The sequence below is a fragment of the Musca domestica genome, unplaced genomic scaffold, assembly GCF_030504385.1.
Source record: "Musca domestica strain aabys unplaced genomic scaffold, Musca_domestica.polishedcontigs.V.1.1 12, whole genome shotgun sequence".
Lineage (NCBI taxonomy): Eukaryota > Metazoa > Arthropoda > Insecta > Diptera > Muscidae > Musca > Musca domestica.
Window position 1 is genome coordinate 2,131,880 of NW_026712155.1, and position 22,224 is coordinate 2,154,103.

The 22,224-nt window shown below is 35.7% G+C and overlaps 1 protein-coding gene across 1 annotated transcript in view; it reads right to left on the reverse strand.

Moving 5' to 3' along the window:
* The window catches only part of LOC101887956 (5-hydroxytryptamine receptor 2A), a 98,397-nt gene extending 92,124 nt beyond the window's left edge, over nucleotides 1-6,273 (reverse strand). Inside the window, exons 1-2 of the mRNA XM_059118062.1 lie at nucleotides 6,210-6,273; nucleotides 1,858-2,664 (exon numbers count right to left, since the gene is read on the reverse strand). The gene's annotated coding sequence lies outside the window, so the exon portion shown is untranslated. The remainder of the gene's footprint in view (nucleotides 1-1,857; nucleotides 2,665-6,209) is intronic.
* Nucleotides 6,274-22,224: the final 15,951 nt, after the last annotated feature.

Here is a 22,224-nt window from a genome sequence, read left to right on the forward strand (position 1 = left end):
CACAAGTGGCTGAATAAATCTTTTGTGTCTCGTACCAAAATTGGTCGAAATGTTTCGAAAAGAAAAAAGCGACTTGATCGAAACCAGCCTCGCAGTGGACGAAAAATGGGTCGTAGGCTGAACATATCGCAATATTCCATTCGGCAAATATTAAAAAATGAGCTCGGGGTAAAGCCAATGAAATTCCAAAAAGTGCAAGAACTTACACCACAACCGAAAGAAAATAGACTCAAAAGAGCTAAAGAGTTGTTTCGCTTAGTCGAAAGTGGTGAACTGCCGAATTTCGTTTTCTCAGATGAGAAAACATTCGATACCCAGCAGATTGTAGAGGGGTCAGCTGAAAATGTGCACCTTCGGTTGGCCACCAGAACTCAAGCGGCGGCCATGGAGATGGTGTGGGCCGCCATAACAGCCGATGGTCGTTCTCCACACGTATTAATCGACCGTGCCATCAGAATAAATGCCGAATATTACCTTAAAGCCTAGAACACGCCGCAGACCTTGGACATTCTAACAGGACGCTATTTCCGACATTCTTTGCTTTCATTCAATAAAATTTTAAAAAAATGTCAAAATTATGTTTTATGTCTGACTTTGTTGCAGTTTTTTGCAGGGTGAGATAGCATATCTTCGTCCGATTTCAGTTTTATTGTGCGTCACATGAGAAATATTCGTTTTGGCATATCTGACTAGATTCAGTTAAGAAGCATGCAATTAAAATTGAAAATCGGTTTTAGCTCTCATATATATATGTTTCATGCGATTTAGTGTTTACGTCACTCCCATTCGTAATGTACACCTCACAACAATGATATTTGGTACCAAATATTTCATACTCATCAGAAACATCTCTGTCAAATTTCAAATTTCGAGGTTGGTTCAAATTTGGGTATAGCTCCCATATATATCTCTATCCGAATTCACGTTTATTGTGCCACAAGTGGTTAATAACATCCCAAATTGGATGGATTTTTTCGCATTCCTCCCTCCGTAGTATTTGGTGGAAATCGATTCGGAGTTGCATATGCCTCAATATATATTAGTTGGTTCTGGTTCCAAACTAAAAGTCGTGGATTTGGCAAGAAATTTGAAAACATTTTTGCAAAGAATCGTGGACTTCAGAAATAATTTTTGGTGCACATGCTTTTTTCAATGACTGACAGGGCAAGAAACATTTTTTTTAACATTTGTCAGAAATGTACAGCCCAATGATCCAGGACTTTAAAAAACAATTTTTCAAAAACGTGTACATTTTTTACAGTATTTTATCAAGGTATTGCTGGGCAAAAATCGCGGTCTCTACAAAAAACAATTAAGGACCTCCCATAATCGTGACATTGTTTCAAGGACTACATGGAAAATATTTGGTTTGTTCAGAACATTTATGCGATAACTAGAATTTATTTGGATTTTTTAGGACTTCATGTCTAAAAAATACATCAAGTGGCTGACGTAATTAAGATACCTTTTCTACCAATAGATTGTGACTTTTTACCGAATATTAATTATTTATTTTAAGGTATATCCGCCTTAACATATCATGGTTATTTCATACAAAAATACGTCTATGAATGGTTATATATCGGTCAAGAAAACGACTGAGGGTGTAAAGGCTTTTAAAAGAAATGTGTGAGTTTAGGTACATAAATTATGCCTTCCATAGGCAATTAGTTCTAAGAATGAATTATGGTACAAATTATCATCTTGTCAATCTCAATATATAAAATATATGTAATGTATAATATAAAATATAATCTCTATTTGAAATATAATATAAATAATGTTTAACATTTCTTTAATTATGCGAGCGCTACACCCTTAATTTCAATTTTATTTATTTACTTTTTGCTTACTTACTTTGTTAATACTGCTTAGCGGCGGATCGATTTGTTTGTGTTTATTTGGATTTTCAAATATAATTTGGTATCGATGTCGAATTGAAACGAATTGAAAATTATTGGTTGGTTATCATTTGTAATTCTGTTACTGTGTGATGCCGTTGACGTGCTTTTGCAGTTGCCACTGTTACTGTTGTTCTTTTTGTTGTTGTTGCTTCTAATAATGATGGGGTGTCATGATTTTGTTTGATTTATTTTGCCACTTTTTGTTGCGTTTTGTTTACCCAGTTTTGTGGTGGTGATTCTAATGGTGTTGTCGTTGTTGTTGTTGGATTTTGTTGCTGCTGTAATTCCATGCCATCGAATTTATTTATTTAAGGATTGTTTGGTTTTGTTGTCGCTGTTGTTGTTTTTGCACTTTCGATGATGATTTATTGTTTGATTAATCTTAGCACTTTTCTAAATATTTATACCCGTTTTCATGTATTTGATTTGTTGTCATTGTTGCTGTTGTTGTTTCACTCAGCTGGCATTTTGATTAGATATGAAATGTAATTTTTCTTAAAGAATGGAATTTTGCAACAATTTTAAATATATATTTTTTATTTTTGATTGTGTGTGTGTTTGTGTTCATAAAATTATTTGATTTCTTTTGGCTTTACTTGATTTCGTCATTCGCAAGTTGATTGTATTTAATTTTTTTGATCTAATTTTATTTGATTATCTCTTTTGGGGTTATGTTTTTGGGTTGCTAAGCATCTGGTTTGTGTTTGATTTCACTTTTTTTTTAAATCTTTTTGTTGCAGTTTTTCTTAAGGAGAACTTTCTGAAATTGATTAGAAAAAATTGGGGTGGGGGTTGTTGGTAATTATCATTGCGGAAGTTGCTCTTAATTAAATTAGAGATTTATTTGTTTAAACTTATATTTAATTTAGTACAGTAAATTCTAATTGGAAAAATAGATATTTGGAAAGACTTTGGACCATATGGACTATACATTTTACTTTTTTCGCTGGGTAAAACATTTCTACGCGAGAAATTTACTGTCGACCGGAAATGTTCCTTACACATTGGGATTTTAATGATTTCCGTGAGAAAATGCAAGCAAGATATGTTCGCAAGAAATTAGCAAAAAACCATACCAAGGCGAAGATCATTAATTTGTAGTTTTATTTGTTGTTTTTTTCTCTTTTGTGACAATCATAATGATCTCCGTTATATAATGAGTTTAGTTCAATTTTTAAACAATTCCTTTTGCAAGATGTTAAACAAATCTATTCTCCAAAATTTGTTTGTTAGACACCGAAATTTCTCGAAATCGGGTTTCTTCGTACGTAACTAAGAACTTGAAGAAAACGAGAGTAAGGGAAGGAGTAGTATAAGTCGCATCTAGAGTCTTAAAAGCTGTTTCTGTGACCTAGACTAAGAGGCTTATTGGGAGATGAACTTTTTTTAATAAGATTTGTGTCAATAACCTAAAGTGACAACATTTCAAGACTTTATATTTGATAGCTTATATAACTTAAAGTCGGATTGGCCGACTATAAAGGTACTCTTCACAACTCTATATATTTAAGAAATTTGTATTTGATAAATATGAAATCGGATGGAATTATTCCAAAATATATATCAATATGAAAAATAGATGTCAAATATCGTTATAGGGCACATAAAGGGTCTCAAATAGCCACCACGGGTTCCCTTATAGCACCCTTTCCTTTTCACCAAGGTGTGCGCAAAAATTCACAGAATGGTTACACTATGAACTCGATAGCCTCACGGATTTTATAATTTAGGTTTTTAATCCATACTGGATTTTTGGCGTATCCTTATCTTTCACGTGGTTCCAAAGGAAGAAGTCATTAGGGGTTAAATCACAAGATCTTTGTGACCAATCTCGTTTACTTTGAGCGATAGTACGGCCCGGAATTTTTAGTTTGTAAGAGAGCAAGGGTTTCAATGCATGTGTGCCATGTAGTGCCGTCTTGTTAAAAGTAAAATCATCTCCTGATGGTGTAATTCACCCTAACCAAAATCACCAAAATCAATTTCGAAAAAAGTAAAATGCAATGACCTCTCTGGGCCATAAACCCCACCAAACAGTCACAAGTTGAAGATAGATTGGTTTTTCCGAGCCTCCGATGCGACATTTTTCATTCTTAAAGTAGTTACCGAGGTGAAAATGGATCTCAATAGTCAAAATTATTTTTCGATACAATTCCGAAATATTTTCATGTATTTCAAGGACCAAATTAGCAAAAAGATGACGTTGTTGATGATCGCACAGCGTGAGTTCATGTAAAGTAAAGAAGCGACTTAATCGAAACCCGCGTCGCAGTGGCCGAAAAATAGCTCCGGAGTGGAATACATCGCAATATTTCATTCGACAAATATTGAAAAATGAGCTCAGGTTAAAGCCACTGAAATTCCAAAAAAGTCCAAGAACTTTCACCGCAACTGTAAGAAAATAGTCTCAAAAGAGCTGAAGAGTTGCTTCGCTTTACAGAAAATGGCTAAAGAGTTGCTCCGCTTGACCGAAAGTGGTGAACTGCCAAATTTGGTTTTCTCCGATGAGAAAACATTCGTTGTCCGGCAGTTTGTAAACAAACAAAATTATCGTGTTTACTTGTCAAAGAGGTCAGTTGAAAATGTGGACCTTTGGTTGGCCACCAGAATTCAAGCGCTGGCAATGGTGATGGTGTGGGCCACCATAACAGGCGATGGTCGCTCTCCACTCGTATTAAAATGCCGAATATTATCGCGAAAATATTCTGGTGGGTGTATTAAAGCCTTGGGAACGCAAACACTTTGGCTGCAGACCTTGGACATTTCAACAGGACTCAGCACTATCTCATCCAGCACGCGCCACCCAAGAATGGTTACAAAATTAGGCTCCTCGCTTCATTTTCAGCGCACAATGCCCACCAAAATCTCCGGATATCAATCTGTTGGTCTATTGTGTCTGGAATATTTTATAAAGCAAGGTTGGCACTTAAAATTACCAAAGTGTCGATCACCTCAAGCAAGTGTTTCGTTTGAAGGCCATAATTCGTGTCAAATGTGACCAATTCGAACAAATCTAAACTTATTCTAAAATTTGATGCTATTTCCGACATTTCTTTCTTTTATTCAATAACATTGGAAAAAAGGAAAATTATGGCGTTTGACTTTGTCGCAGTTTTTATATCTCATCCTGTATAGCTAATTTCTGGAATTTTACAGTAAAGTGTCTAGTTAGAATTCTTAAAATACCCCTTATGAAAATGTCTGTTTTTCAAGTTTCCTTGAAATTATCTGAAATTGAACGCATTGTCTTCTAAAGATAACTTTAAAATCTTTTTTTTTTCACAGCAACTTCCTTTCGTTCCATCAACGAGAATTTCTTTTAATCTAAAATTACTTAAAAAAGTATTATTCTCTCTCTCTTTGTAAAGAATCGTATGTTGTAGGATTATGCCATGCTTAAAACATTGTTTTTGATGTTGCTGTTGTTGTGTTTGAACAAAGTTCGGATTAACGAACCGAACAAACATGCACTGACGTATGAGGACAAAGTTATCAGACCATGTAAAACACTTACTGGCTTATTGTAGATTTTAATTACATACCTACATACATACATACGTACTCTCGAACATCTCATACAAACATAAGTACTGTACGATATGATTGTTTGTTATTTAATATTGCAAAATTGTTTAAAATTGACTTTAGTATTTTGCGAAAGCACACAGTCACTCACACTCAGGCACTCGAATGGACAATAATTAAAAGGGTTTCATTTAACTGATATCTGCTGATGTATAATATATAAATGTATAAACTCGTTTTTTAGCTCATTTATTTTGAAAAGGACATTAAGTATTTTGGTTTTGTTTGTGTTGTTCCGAACACACACAGGCACTCACACAACTAAAGCGATTCATTTTAAGTGGTAAGCATTACAGCAAATGCTGCGGTTTTGAAACGGCGAGGGGCGACTTGAACCATCAACAAAATTAATAACACAACATTAATTATGCAAATTTATAAAATTCACTATTTGCTGAAAAAGCCATGTTTTCATTTGGCGGTTTCTTTTTTTTTGCCTCTCTCTCGCCCTGTGTTTATTTATGCACATCATAAAAATTAATGAAATGAATATTTTTTAATGCAACTCTTACACACATTGCTGAAATGTAATTTTTTTTTAATATTTAAATTCACTTTTGTTGGCATCCACAAAAAATTAATAATTGTTGTTATAATTGTTTTTTTTTTTTTTTTTTTGGCATACAAATTATGTTAGCAATAATTATTGTTTTGATTACATTTTTTAATTTGTTTTTCTTTTCATTTATTTTGATTTGATTTTTTACTGTTTACTCTCACTTTCTGTCGGAGAGCCCATTTAGCTCCATGTCTTCGGTGAACGTTCTATACGCGCCGAGTTATCACAACAAACTGAATTTGTGAATTTTCCCACATCGCATTCCTACCAACGATGCCTGTGGCGGAGGCGCATCCAAGTTAGCAGCCAAACGGCAGCGGCAGCAGTAGCCAAACAGCTGTTACAGCAGCGGCAGCATCAACATCAGCACAGCATCATTGGCCAATGTTAGTTGGCAACAGATTTTCCACATTGGACCAACTATGCCACCGTTCTCGTACTCTTGTCTCTCTCTCTCTCTCTCTCTTTTGACCAATGTTAACTAACAGAATGTGAGAATGCTGGCACATGAAAAATACTGGGAAAAAGATGTTTGTTTTGGGATATTTTATTCTACGAATAATTGCTATAAATGCAAATTGTAACATAGCAAGATGTTGTATAACAGCGGGGAAATTGTTGTTAATTTTTTGCAAAATGTATTTTATAAAAGTAAATACATTTTTTTATTTAATGCAATAAAAAATACATTTGTAGTAGTTTAGAAAATTTATAGCGACGACTTATTAAATGCAGGTTTGAACAACAGAATGTTTTTTAAAAATTAAAAAATATATTAGAAAAATACATACATGTTTAAAAATATACATCCTGTGGAGAAGGTATTATAAGTTTGATGAAATCGATCATCACATTCCGATAGGGGGGACACGGTTCAGTTTTTATATATTCTCTGAAAAATTTGAAAAATTAATTTTTTTCTCTGTTGGGCGCCCCAAAAATGTCTTCTAAGGAAATTTCTGCTTATATCGATATTCACCATATTTTGTCCGAAGTCAGATGATCACGAAGTGTTTAGGGGATGAAGTGACCCAAATACTAATTGTTTTCCTTATATAGGAGGCGCTCTACAGGTGACTATTACAATCGACACGGAGCTTTCCCGGGGTTAGAGGTCGAAAATCATGTGGGACGATTGTAAGATACCCCACACCACTATGTACATTTAGTAGGGCTACCCTTAAAAATAAATTTTATTTGATTATTGTGAGTCAGATAATACGAACTATGACCTATATTTTGAATGCGTATTATGGCACTTATACTTTGAAGTCGAATGGAACTAATATTTGGGAGGTTTATTCTACTCTGTATCGATTTCCACTAAACTTGTAGGAGGTACTTGAATCTGAACTGTTTTTTTTAACAACATCCATCCTGGTATTACACTTTACGTGCACAGTTAATAACAGTTAATACCGAACATTGTCTGTGGAGTTGACATAACAGCTGGTTTTGCATGCCGAGGGCCATTTTATTTCAACCCAAGATCCCACAAATCACATTCGACAAAATGTTTAAGTCGCCCGCGCAAGCCACCTTGTGGATCTCTTATAAAGCCATAGGTTGGTATGGGTTTGACATGCAGTGTGGTCTAAGATACTACTGCTAGCCAATAGGAGAATATCAAGACCGGTCAGAATGCTGTCTTGAAAACTGCAACAGGTACAGGACTATCATCGACATGCGAAGGCGTAGGACCTCCATGTCTGGTCTGTATATACCAATGCTACGCAATTTAGAAGAATTCGGACTTGTCAAGACACCAGTGGTCCATATAAATTAGCCGGACCGAGAATGTTTCCGATATCATTTGCCATTGATTTTGTTTCCGTTGCAGAACCTGATTGAGTGTAAACATTGGAGTCATCCATATGGTGAATAAAACATCCCATGCCGGAGTGTCAGGAAGAACTACACGATGTAGAGGGGAAGTGCAAATAAGATAGAGCCTCTAGATCGAGAAGTACATCAGACATGTATAAGTAGCATTCATATTGATGTTGTTACAGGTGCCATTAAAAACTATAGTATGAATACCGTCCTCAGAGTCCACCCCATCTATTGCCCCATCATATGGTTAGTTTTGGCACAACTACGTTGAGGATAGTTCTGCCGTCTCAATTCATATTGGACGAGAATTGATAAAGATTTGCGGAAAGTCTGACCTGCAAGCGGTACAGGCCCACACAATATGCTGCATCCCTTTAATTGGCCTGCCATACCTAATTTGGATGCAACCTGTGATTAGAGCCGAATTTCTAATTTTTAATTTAGAACCCGATTAAAAGATATGCTATACCAAAGATTTCTGTCAGATCCGTTCGATTTCGTTTGTTTCTCCCCTCTGTTTACTTATCTTAAAGAAGCCAAAAATCACCAAACCGATGATCCAACAGTCGGGTAAATATTGTAAATTTCGTATCTGTCCTAAGTCTGACATAAATAATACAACGTGCTAGATTTAGTCTATGTCGTTCTTATATCCTTCCGCTTCAATAAGATATCGGACAATTTTTGGAAAATGTTCAATTTGCATAAAGTATCAGTTATAGTGGACCGAAGCATTCCACTTCGAAATTTTGGGATTTATAAAATTTAAAGAAATTGAGTATTTATTTCCAATCCTATTCCAAAAGTTATTAAAAAAAATTTCAGGCTTTTTTGATGAAGATACCAGAAAGGATGGACCGATATCTATTATATTGTGGGGAGATACTTGATAGAGTGGGCCGATATTGCCCATTTTCGGACCTGACCTAGCACTGAGAGGATTGGGATTTGCAAAGTTTGAACATAATTGGATGATCCTTTCTTGTTATATGAGGCTAATTATTTTCTTTGAATATTTTTGATATTCTATGGAGGAGATACCCGAAGGTGTGGACTAATCTCCGAACTCTGTCTAAGTTTGATATGAATATTACGATGAAATAAATTTGTGCCAAATCGGATATTCCCTTCTGGAGTTATCGTGCGCATCAGCCAGACAGACGGGCGGATACCCCTTGATCGACTGTAAATGTCCTGAAACGGATTTTGGCCAAAGAGACCTAGAATCTAAAACTGTGTTCTAGATCAGGTACTTTTAGGTCGTAATAAATGATATATAACCGGCTAAGGGATAACAACTGCTAAGGGGTTTGTTGGTGCTTGAGTAGACTCTGACAACTACTAACTAACTAAAAAAACTGGGTCTTTCTCAAGGGTTGATGTAATATTATAGAGGCATATAGAATGGTTCACGTTTTGGTATATACCTCCTATAATTGGGAAGGGTTTTGTATTTTTTTTTGACAAATTTAGAGATATTTTCAACTGATTACGGCGAGTATTTGGTTAGCAAGATGTTGCATGCACAATGACCCAAACCAAGTTTAGATTGAAAAATTAAAACTTTTGAGGCTTTTTGCTCTGATGGTCAAGTTTCGATTGAAATTTTATATCTCTGTGTCCTAGTGTAATTATTGGCTCTTTTAAGCTATAAATAATTACATTTCCCTGTTAAGCGAGGTTTAAAAACATTTTTTTTTGTGATTAAAACTCATTTTTCACATTCCCCCCAATGTGCACATCTTGTTTCACTGTTACGAAGAGCATCAGAGTGTTTCTGTTATGGGAGGCTGGTGTTTGGCTCTCATCTGATTTTCTGCTCAGAGTAACATCAAAATAAACCCAACACGTGCCAATAACATTCTGTGGGGCACGTGTGTGGGTGCCAGGCCAAGAAATAGTGTCTGTTGTTTTGTTGTTGTGTTGCTTCGCATCTTAACATTTGACATTATGCCTCTCATTTTCTCACACACTCTGCCAGCCTGCCTGTTGGCGGAGAGCGAATGAAAATGTGGGATTGTTTATGTTTTCATGTTTTGATGCTGTGGCATTTGGTTCTATGAATGAATTTGGAAATCTTCTTCACCTGCCGAAGACAAATGTGGGTAGGTGTGACCTCTCATTAGCAGAGTTCGGATGGTGATGTTTGAAATAATGCAAGTGGTTTTCCTATGGGGCAGAATTCTTGCAATAACTTGTCATGCCAATTTGTGTTGTTGTGAATTTTGATTAATTGCTGCTATTTTCAATATTTGAATATATTTTCAATAATATGTGTTTTGGTGTTTTTTTTGTAAACATGTAATAATTACATTTACATGTCCATGAACGATTTTTAATTTACTTGAGCTGTGGAAATACAATTTTGATTTCCATAGTTCAAGGTGGTGTAGTCATTCCCTTCTTTTTTTGTAGTTGTTGGTCTGGTGGTGGTTGTGATAGTGGAGCACCCAGCCGGCCTTTGATGTTTTGGGCAAATAAATATTTGAATTGTGGCCAAATTATTGTATGGTTTTAATTCAATTCTCAATGAGAGTGGTAAAATTTTCCATTGATTGAATTCCATTATTGCTGTACGCAGATGATTTATAGGCGTTGTAATTAATCTTGACAGCACAGTGGTATGATTTTCCATTGGAATCGATTGAGTATGGACAATTCAAATCAAATGTTGAAATTTTAATTAGAACTTATACTTAATATGAAATTTGTTATGGCCAAATATTGGATATGGATGTGCTATGGAAAATTATTGTTCATTGTAAATTGTAGTAAGTAGTACATGTTCATAAAATGAGAACTTTAATAAAATACGTTTTATTACATTTCTATTTATTGTGTGTGGGAGGCGGGGTGGTGGGTTGCCCACGACTAACGAATTGCCATAGAAATAACAATTTCAATGATGTATGTATTTTAAAATACCATATGTATAAATAAATAAGAAAATATGTGAGGGTAGTGAATATACAAACATTGATATGTGTACTATCCAATTTTCCTTTCTAAATTTGGAATAGGGTTTTCTGACAAGAAAATCGTTTTGAGACATAGCACATACATCTATGACTCATACATAGTTTATTGTAAAAAGTTAAACAGCAGTTAAGTTTGACCTGGTCGATTTTTGGATATTTTCCCTCATTGGGGACTGATGGCATATTTCCGTTATACCGAACTTTGTATATTGTTTCTGATGAGTACAATTTCTTCCCTTCTGGAGCAACAAATTTTTATAAATGTATCCTTAATAGGTTCAGTTTTGCGAAAATTTAAAAAAAACATGTTAGAAAGAATCAGACGATTTTCCGACAGATAAATGGCATCAGTCTATGACGTGTCTGTTTCTGTATATGACATAAGTGTTTTTTTATTTTTTTTTAGAAAATGTTCCACTTTTGTGGGGTTGGTTTCATTGGGAGTGGCGGAAATATTGAGATATACTCAGTATGAATTAAATTTTTGAATTTTTCGCATGTTATAAGACTGGGAGTGGCCCAATAAATCTCATATTAACATCAGTTCTTGTGGCGGTATGTGGGAAATTTGAGCAGATGGATGGATGGATTTGGATGCTTATTTCGCATTCATTGAGCGTTTTGTGTTTTTTTTAATCTTGAACCCTATGTGGGGGAGGTGTAATTTGAAGACAACCGGATGCTGATATCGAATTTTATGATCCTTTTGGTTATTCAAAATGTTAACCATTTGTGTGGGAGGCACCAAAAGGAATGATCCGATCTCTACCATATTAAAAACAGAAATATTGCGATGTTTCAAGCCTGAATGGAATCGGTTGTTAATTACGAGCTTTATGAATTTGAAGATAATCGGACTCTTACATCACATTTTATAAGACTTATAATTATTCAAAATATTGAACCTTTGTGGGGGAGGTACTTGATGGAGTGGACCAATGTTGTCCATTTTCGCACCTAACCTAGCGCTGATGCAAATATTAGAATATGAAAAGTTGGAGCAAAATCAGATTATCCGTTCTCTTTTGTGCAGTAAATTACTTTCTTTGAAAATGTTGACATTTTTGTGGGGAAGGTACTAGAAGGAGTGGGACGATATGGCTCATCTCCGATCTAAGTTTTACAAAAATATTTCGATGTACCAAGTTTAGACCAAAATGGATAGTCCCTCCGAGAGTTATCGTGGCATCCGCCAGCCAGACTAACAGCTAGATTGACTTCAAATGTCCTGAGACGGATTTGATCCAAACAGACCTAGAGTCTAAAACCGTTATTTCGGTGATCCACGTTTTGGTCAATCATCAAATATCAAATAACATATACCCTCTGTAGCCAGGGCCCTTCAAATTCCCCTACCTGGATCTATATAGATAGAAGAATTGGTTCTTATTACGAACTTAAAATTCACCATTTAAAAAAAAAATCAATATAAAATTTAAACAAATACCCAAAATCGGGAGTACCTTTATGTGGAGAATATACAAAAACTTGAATTTACGTGGCCCATTTGCTACACCAAAAATGCTACGGACCAAAAATATATTGGAATGAAATCATATCCGCCTACTTTAATCCTTTCGGAAGTTGGAGTGATTTCCAAAGACATACAGGAGGATATGCCGGACCTAGTTGAAATCAATTTCAATATTTTTTCTACCCCTCTAGGATGAGAATTTAACTTCAAAATAATTTAATTTTTGAAACAAAAGAAAAAAAGATTACCTGTTTGTCTATGAAAAGAGAAATATCTAATTAAAAACTTTGTAAAGGAGATATTTTTCATTTCAAATTTTCATGGAACAAGAATTCAGCCCCTGAAATCGTAAGTGAAAAGAAATAAATAACATAAAAAAACCTTCCCAACAACATCTGTTTGAAGTAAATACCAAAATTGCAAACAACTGCTTAGTTCACATTATCCTTCATTGGAAATGCCAAATTTTGTTGGTTGGTTGAATTGTTTACTCCTTGGCAAATATGTTTTATGTAATATTTCACACATCTGTCAACAGAGCCACAGCCGGGTCCTTCGGATTGTTTTGTTTCTTCTCTTAATTTTGCGTTGTATTGCCAATGTCATCAGTTTATATCTGCTGCTGCTGTTCGGTTGCTTCATCTCGTTTTTTTTTCTTTGGCAAGGACCTTTGTTTGGCATGGCCGACGATTTACCTTTGTTTAGTTAGACTAATATCCTTATCCAAGCAGAAATTATTTTTATTTATTTGAACTTTTATTTGTTCTTTGTTTTGTGGTTTGTTTTATGATTTTGCGGCGTGTGTGTGTGAGTGAGTGTGTGCGTGTTTTTACTTTTCTGTTTTCAACATTTTGTTGCTTTGCATTACATCATGACATTTGTAATCAGTCCAACATTTCAGGGTGAAATGGCAGGGGGGAGGGGGAAGTTGTTCTCACATTCCTACCTCCCATCGTGACACAGGTAACCTGTCAAATGCCAACAGCCTATCTGCACCATTTCATTGTGGCCATGTGCCAACTGTTATGGATCCCGATCACGTCCATGCCTAATATACTCGTTGTGCGTAGAAATCACAGTTTCATGACACTCCTTCATACCACTACAGAGGGGTGTGTGTGTATGAGTGGGTGCGTGTGCTTGTGTCAGTGTATTAAACGAATATTCATTAGGAGTTTGGAAAAGAATAATTTTCAAATAAACTGTTATGTGAACCATTCTCAAGTAAATTGAGAAAAGCTAGAGACGGCCAAAAGGAGCCACATCGAAAAAAAAAACATTTCAGACTCTATATCTCTTAAGACCAAATCCGTTTAAGGACATTTGGAGTCGATCTAGCTATGTCCGTCAGTCCGTCTTTCTGTTTATCTGGATACTCTTGAAGGGTGTATCCGATTTGGTTTAAACTTGGTCCATCATAATATTATTATTAAACTTAGAACGAGTTCGGAGATGGGAAAAATCGGCCACGGTCCAATTTCAGTGCTAGGTCAGGTGCGCAATTGGACAATATCGGTCCACTCCATCAAGTACCTCACCCACCAGGGGGTTAAAATTTTGAATAAATAAAACTATTATAAAATGTGGTGTAAGAGTCCAATTATCTTCAAATTAAACACATTACAATATTGTTATTAATCCAATATTTGTTATAAGGAGGATATATATCTGTGAAATTCTTCTGATATCTCCCTCACAAAAGGGTCAACATTTTCAATATCCATGAAGCTCATAAAACGCGAATTTAACATCCGATTCAATTCAGACCTGGTACATGTCAATATTTCCATCGACGCAAGATCTGTTATAAAGGTGGTAGAGATCTGATCATTCCTTCTGGTACCTCCCCCAAAAAGGGTCAAAGTTTTGAACAACCAAAACGGTTGCAGAATTCGAAATAACCATCCGGTTCTCTAACACATTGTTTCTACTAACACAAAATCTGCTCTAAAAATGGGATATATCAGTTCACTCTTTCTGGTACCTCCACCTCAAAAGGTCGAAATTTTGAATATCCAGGAAGCTCATATAACTCGAAATTAACATCCGATTCCATTCAGACGTGGCACATGTCAATATTTCCATCTGTTATAAAGATGGTAGATATCGGACCATTCCTTCTGGTACCTCCCCCACAAATGGCCAAAGTTTTGAATAACCAAAACTATTATTAAATTCGAAATATGCATCAGGTTCTCTTCATATTTCACACATACCATTATTTCTACTAACACACGATTTTCTGAGACGATGGAATATGTAAGGCCACTTCTTCTGGTATCTCCCCCATAAAGGGTCAACATTTTTGAATATCAATAAAGCTCATAAAACGCGAAATTAATATCCGATTCCATTCAGACTTGGTACATCTTAATATTTTCATCAACACAAGATCTGTTATAAAGATGGTAGAGATTAGACAGTTTCCTCTGAATAACCAAAATGATCATAAAAACCGAAATAATCATCCTGTTGTTTTTTTTTTAATTAACTAACACAAAATCTGCTGTGAAAATGGGATATATAGGCGCACTCCTTCTGGTACTTCCCCCACAAAGGGTTCAAAATTTTGAAAAACAAAACGCGAAATAAACATTCAACTCTCTTTATATCTGCGAACCACTTGTGGCACCTCACTCACAAAGTGTCCCAATTTTCAATACGTCTATCTGTCATAACGTACGATACAAGTTAGCGATTCTTTACAACTTAGTATATCTAAATATTTATCATAGCCAGAAATTTGATTGGAATAGGTGGTCGATATAGTCCAAATCTGGCACGTTGTAATATTTATATCAGACATAGGTCAGATAATATCGGCCAACTTGGAACCTCCCTCATGAAAGGTCAACAGTTTGAATAATCATAACTCAAGCCTGGGGGTATACATCTATCGGCAAAACCGACTGATACTACTTAGCTTGTTTTCAAACAACTTATAATGCAGACCTGATTCCAGCAGCCAAACCTTGAAAGTTGAAACTTGATCCTAAAGTTTTTGCCCTTGGATCACAAAACGCCTCATATGTACATATATTAGTAAGTTGAAGTGCGTTTTCTTTTTTTTTCATCTCTTGTATGCGTTAGATTTACTTCACTTGGCGTTGCGCTGCCACTGCCACTGCTGCTAATGTGCTTATGGGGATTTGCAAATGTATGTCTGTGTGTGTATTCCATGTTCCATGGCGTGCGTGTATGTTTGGGTATGTGGGCCAAATAAAGGGCTGTGATTGTTTGTTTTCATGCGGTTTTCTCCTCCACAACAGCAACAGCAGCAGCAACAACAACAAAACGCACAAAGTGCGAATTTTAAAATACCAACAGATTTAACATGCAAATCAAGATATACTCTGGGGTCTTGCTGACTGGATGGCTGTCTGTTGAAATGTTCAGACATATGCCTGTCTTTGTGTCTATCTGTCTATTTATCTGTAATCATGATTATACATATCCTTACCCATGTACCAACGCCATATGGTCTTATTATAATGCTCACAAACAAAAAAACAAAAAAGTGGAAGAAAAAAACATCCTCTCTCGCAAAACAAAAAACAACAACAAAAAAATATTGATAATGTGGTATTTTATGTTTGCAACGAAGCGTTTTAGTGCTCGCCAGAATGTAGCAAAAAGGCACTTAATCTTACTAACCGTTTTCAAATCGAAGACTACAGGCTGTTTTGTAAACGGAAACAAGTTGTACATGCTATTTGTGCGAGTGTGGTAGTGTATGTGTGTGTGTGCGTCTGTTTGTGTTTGTTTCAGAGAACATGCTGCAAAAATTCTTTGCATTTTTGTTGTTGTTCTTACATAACGAATTGTTGGAGAAGCAAATGTATTTTAAATTAAAATATGTGGAAGAAGAAAACAAAAATCAATAGAGTTTTACAACTTCAAGGACTGCCGAAGCATTTTTTGGATGTTATCAGCAATGGAAGCGGGGCAGAGCGGAGGGGGGCCTTGAAATGCAAATTAAATGAGTAACTAGAAGTTATGTAAAATGTTTGCTTTAAATTGTAATTAATGTAAATGGCTTGGCAATGGTAGGATTTTCTTTTTTTTTAAATAAATTTGAAAAGTGATTTTCGATAAAAAATATAAAAAATGTAATGCAAAATATTTGAAGGTTTTGTATGTTTAGGGAAACAAGTTAAAAAGTATCAGTCGGTTTTGCCGACAGATGTATACCTTTAATCAATGTTCATTTTTTTAAATACATTTTGACTTCTGTTATGATTATTTAAACTGTTGAACCCCTATGGAGTCGGTTCCGAAGGAATAGGTCAATTTTGTTAATTTCGTTTCTGACCTAATTTATTATAATATTGTGACATACCAGGTTTGGATCATATCGACTAGTTCCCTCTATTTATATGATGTGTGTAATAATTTTTAATGTTAAAATGTGCGTGAGGTACCAGATATACAGGATGAGATAAAAAACTGCAAGAAGTCTAACGCCATAATTTTTATATGTTTTTTAAATATTATTGAATGAAAGCAAAAAATGTCGGAAATAGCATCAAAATTTAGGATAAGTTTAGATTTGTTAGAATTGAACACCCACACACACAAATTATGCCCTCTAACGGCCAATGAAACCGTCACACGCTGCCCAAATGTTGTTCTTCGGTATTTGGGCCGCTTCCGGCGAAGCGCTTGCTTGAGGTGATCGACACTTTGGTATTTTTTAGTGCCAACCTTGCTTTCCAAAATACTCTAGACACAATAGTCCAACGGATTGGTATCCGGAGTTTTTGGTGGCTATTCTGCGCTGGAAATGAAGCGAGGAACCTCATTTTGTAACCATTCCTGGGTGGTAGTTTTCGGCATTTATTTTGATTCCGCGGTCGATTAATACGAGCGTTTACAAACTGCTGGACAACGAATGGTTTCTGATTGGAGTAAAACAAATTCGGCAGTTCACCACTTTCGGCGAAGCGAAGCAACTCTTTAGCTCTTTTGAGTCTATTTTCTTTCCGTTGCGGTGTAAGTTCTTGCACTTTTTGGAATTTCAATGGCTTGAACCCGAGCTCATTTTTCAATATTTGCCAAATGGGAAATTGCGATATGTTCAGCTCACGGACCATTTTTCGGCTACTGGGACGAGGGCTTCGATCAAGTCGCTTTTTCTTCCGGCCACTTCATTGATGCGGGCTACGCTACCAGTATCACGGTAACGAGCGATTTATTCACATTTAAATACTGGAGTGCTCTAACGATAGCCACTTGGTGTTTTCCAGACAAATTTAAAGAAATCACACTATCACGCTTGAAATCCATCACGAATAACTTTTTTCTAGAAAATTAATCCCCAAAATGCTTTCGTGCGCTTATAAACAATATAATGAGCTGTCATTGAAATAATTTTAACAGCTGTCGGACGAGTGGCTTGGAAATGACAGCAGTTTGAAGTTTGTTTGCTGTTTTTTCTCTCACCCTGTATTTCCAAAACCACCGCTACACATGAACAGCGACCTCAATGCCAAATATCAGATTTTTTGCACTTTATGTTCACCTCATAGCAAATTGTAGCAAATATGGTAATATTTAGTACTTTTCGTGTACTTGTATTATACATTTCCAAAACCACATCTGATGCCAAACCAACCACAAAATGTTGTACCATTTGGTATAGTTCGCACACTTAGTACACAAAGCACATTCATATATCAAACTTACTTTCTAACCATAATTCGTAACCTTAAAGTACATTGACTCTCATTCCAAACTTCAGAACTCAACTCATTCCATTTGTCGAATACAAGGTAATGTTAGTATATTTTAGTACCTTTCGCACGCTTTTAGTACGAATTTCCAAAACACCATTTTATCACACGCCAACGCACCAAGACCGATCCTTGGTCAAAATTTAAAGATTCTAGTCTCTGCCGTTTCGTTTGGGCTTTGATTCTCAATCAGTCAGTTATCTACTACTCTTTTATGTACATAGAAGATGGTCATTGCCAACAATCATTTTCTATTTTCTCTAAAATATAATAAATTATTAACATTCAACATGTAGAACTACAAAAATATTAATTAATTATATTCATTTTCCCAATTTAATTGAAATTGAAAAAGAAATGACAAAATGATGAAATAATAATTCAAATCCTATTATTGTGAAACAATTATCGCATTACTATCGAAGTAATGCCCACATGCCCGCCCGTCCCTTAGTCGGTTTGTGTTGTTGCTGTTGGTGTCTTCAAACATAGAACAGTTGTTAAAATATGTCAGCGCTAGTATTTATTTGTTCAATTCGAAGAATTTTCACAATTCTAATAAAAGTTCAATAAATTCTATTTTCATTCAAAATGCGCACAACTTGTCAACGCTAAAGACAAAACCGAGATAGCAGAGAAAACAAAAAAAAAAAAAAACTAGTTGACATTTTATATGGAAATATTTCGAGCGAACTTTTCCCTATTCGTATATTGGAGTATTGAGTTTGTAATAACTTTTGCAGAATTTCCTCCCCGCCCCTCCCCCGGAAATTCCAATGTCTTTATTACTACATTTGATACGGTATTAAAACCACATTGTAATTGAGTTTTCGGACACCCACTCGCTGACATACTCATTCATATTCATATTTTGCGGGCTATTGACTTTTCACCATGGCACATCCCACGAATTCCAAATAATTCATCACCAAGGATGGCCTCTGTTCTAAAATCGACACCTTTGGGGCAATTCACCTGCGATATTCAAATCAAAGCTCATCCCAGAAAATTAAAAATTCTCTGTGCTAGGCGAGCGCCCAAGAGGAAAACGAGAATCGTGTTCAGCCTTGGCAAACTTTGCTAATAACATTAAAGTTCGCCGAGAATAGAGTGAAAGTGAAAGAGAGAAGGGTGGGGAGAGCCCATGACCAGTTGATTCGTATAATTTAAGGATGTGCCAATATTTGTACACGGTGTTCGGTGTATTGATTGTTTGATGAGTCTAGACGGGTTGTTGGCATTGACTCGATACTCTCTGCGGAACCCAAACACACACCCACACCCCTACACACTCAACATTTACAATCATTGTTCTGAAGATAGTAGCATTAAATGAATGCCAGTTAATAATTGATGTCGATGAGAGTGGGTTTGAAACACTCTCCGACTGTGATTTGCGAGTGGGTCATTATGCCAGTTGTTGTTGTTCCTGCTTGCCTTTGGTTGTAGCAGTTCTGCGAATTGATTTGACTCACTCCATATTGGCCTTCCGACTAGACACCAACACAAAGAACCTTTGCCTTGCCGTTAAACAGTCTAGGCAGTCTAGGCCTTTGGGAAAAACAATTAAATATCCACCCAACAACTACAGCCGCTGCAGAGATTGTTGTAGCATCGCCATTAAATGCTTGTCTAATGCTAATGCCTAATTGAATTTAATAATTACGAATGCAGGACAATTTATGACAGTGTTGGTGTTTTTTTGGGATTTTACACTAGGCAACAACGTTGAGGATGAGAGCAAATGATAACAGCCTTAAATTCAGCCAATATATGTGAATATTTTCGAACTGAAAATTGACCATTAAATCAATAAATGTATATTAGGATTTTTGGAGAATCATTCCGAAAATGATGCCACCAAATTTCTCCACGACATCGTAAATCTCAGCAAATCTCCATACATTTATAACAAGCTTAAAATGATCAGTCAGTTTTGCCGACAGATCTACACCCTAAGCCAATATTCGATTATTTAAATATATTTTGAGTTCTGTTTTGATTATCGAAACTATTAACCCTATATGGAGTAGGTTCTGAAGCAATGTGTCAATACAGCCCATTTTGTATCGGACCAAAATAAATATGATATAAATATTTCAACGTGCCAGGTTCGGATTATATTGCTTACATCCTTCTCTTTATATGAGACACGTGATAATTTTTAGAAAATGTTAAAATGTGCCTGAGGTAGCAGATCTAGTAGACCGAAGTATTTCATTTTCGAACTTCATCTAATATGGATAAAATATTGGAATGGGCAAAATTATAAGGACATCGAACATTTATATCCAACTTTATGCGAAATAATAAATTTTGATAAATTCCATAATCATATCAGGTTTCTGGTTGAGAGAAATATTCAGATATGGCAAGTTGTGAAGAATCGCTGACTTTTTTCACAAGTTATGACTAAAAGTATTCAAAATTGTGACCCTTTGTGGGTGAGGTACCAGAAGCTGTTCGCAGATATCATCTTTACAAGAGGTCAAAAAAGTTTGTATGTATAAAATTTGAAGAGAGTTGTATGCTTATTTCGATTTTTTAGCGATTTTGTCAGAATCATGAACCCTATGTGGGCGAGGTCCCAGAAAAAGTGGTCCGATTTCTACTATCTTTATAACAAATCTTGTGTTAATGGAAATATTAAGATGTACCAAGTCTGAATGGAATCGGATGTTGATTTCGCGTTTTATGAGCTTCAGGGATATTCAAAATTTTGACCTTTTGTGGGGGAGGTACGAAGAGTAGACCAAAATATCCCATCTTCGCAGTAGATCTAGTGTTAGAAGAAATAATGGGATGTGTGCAATTTGAATAGAACCGGATGTTTATTTCGGTTTTATAATCGTTTTGGTTATTCAAAACTTTGAACCTTTGTGGGGTAGGTACCAGAAGGAATTGTCCGATCTTTACAATATTTATACCAGATCTTGTGTTAATGGAAATATTGAGATGTACCAAATCTGAATGGAATCCGATGTTAATTTCGCGTTTTATGAGGTTCATGGGTATACAAATTTTGACACTTTGTTTGGGAGGTACTAGAAGGAGTGGACTGATACATTCCATCTTCACACCAGATTTAAGAGTTATAATTATTCAAAATGGTAACCCTTTGCGGGTGAGGTACTTGATGAATTGGACCGTTATTGTCCATTTTCATAACTGACGTAACACTGATGCAAATATTAGGATTTGCGAAGTTGGAGCAAAATCGTATTATCCTCTCTCTTTCTATAAAATATTTTTTTTTGAAAATGTCGACCTTTTTTGGGGGATGTACAAGAAGGAGTGGACCGATATTGCCCATCTCCGAAGGCGATCTAAGTTTGATAATTATATTACGATGTACCAAATTTGAACCAAATCACATACTCCCTTCGAGAGTTATCGTGCGGACGGATGGACGAACATCGCTAGATCGACTCCAAATGTCCTGAAACGGATTTGGTCCAAATAGACCCATGGTCTAAAATCGTTATATCGTTGAGGCACGTTTTGACTGTATAAAATGATATATACCCTCTCTAGCCATATAACTGATGTCCTACCATGCAAGAGGGAGCTCGAAAATAAAACACCCACTCCTTGCAGAATTCTCATTTTTTTAATTTTATTCAATTAAAAAAATATATATGTGGTATTTTCTTCGAGTGCCCTTTTGTAACGTCACACTGAAACGAGCTCTGTTTTTGATATCCGGTAGAAAAATGCCAAAATCACTTAGACATCCCTTTGAAATCCATGTATGCAGACTAGTGTTTATCGCTCCTGAAGAACTACCCCTTCTTCTCTGTCGCATTAATTAAGCGTATAATTAAATAATTAAACATCTTTAATGTTTTGAAATTTATTTACTTGACTAATTTATGGAAATGTCGTTCGCTGCCTTTGAATGTTTCGGCAGCGTTGTTCAAATAGCAGCGCACACTTGAGCATATGTATGGCGGTGTTGTTGTTGTTGTAGTTTCAATTGTTGCTGTGTACTTCTTTGCTTTCACCAGCTAAAGTAAAGTAAACTCAAGTACACAGTCACTTCCGTTTCCGGCGTTCTACAGACAAACGGGGCGAGAGGGAGAGAGACAACAACAGCCGAGTAGCTATAACTCAATTAGCAGAACCCATTTCGCCAAAGGACTATGAAAATGTTGTCAAT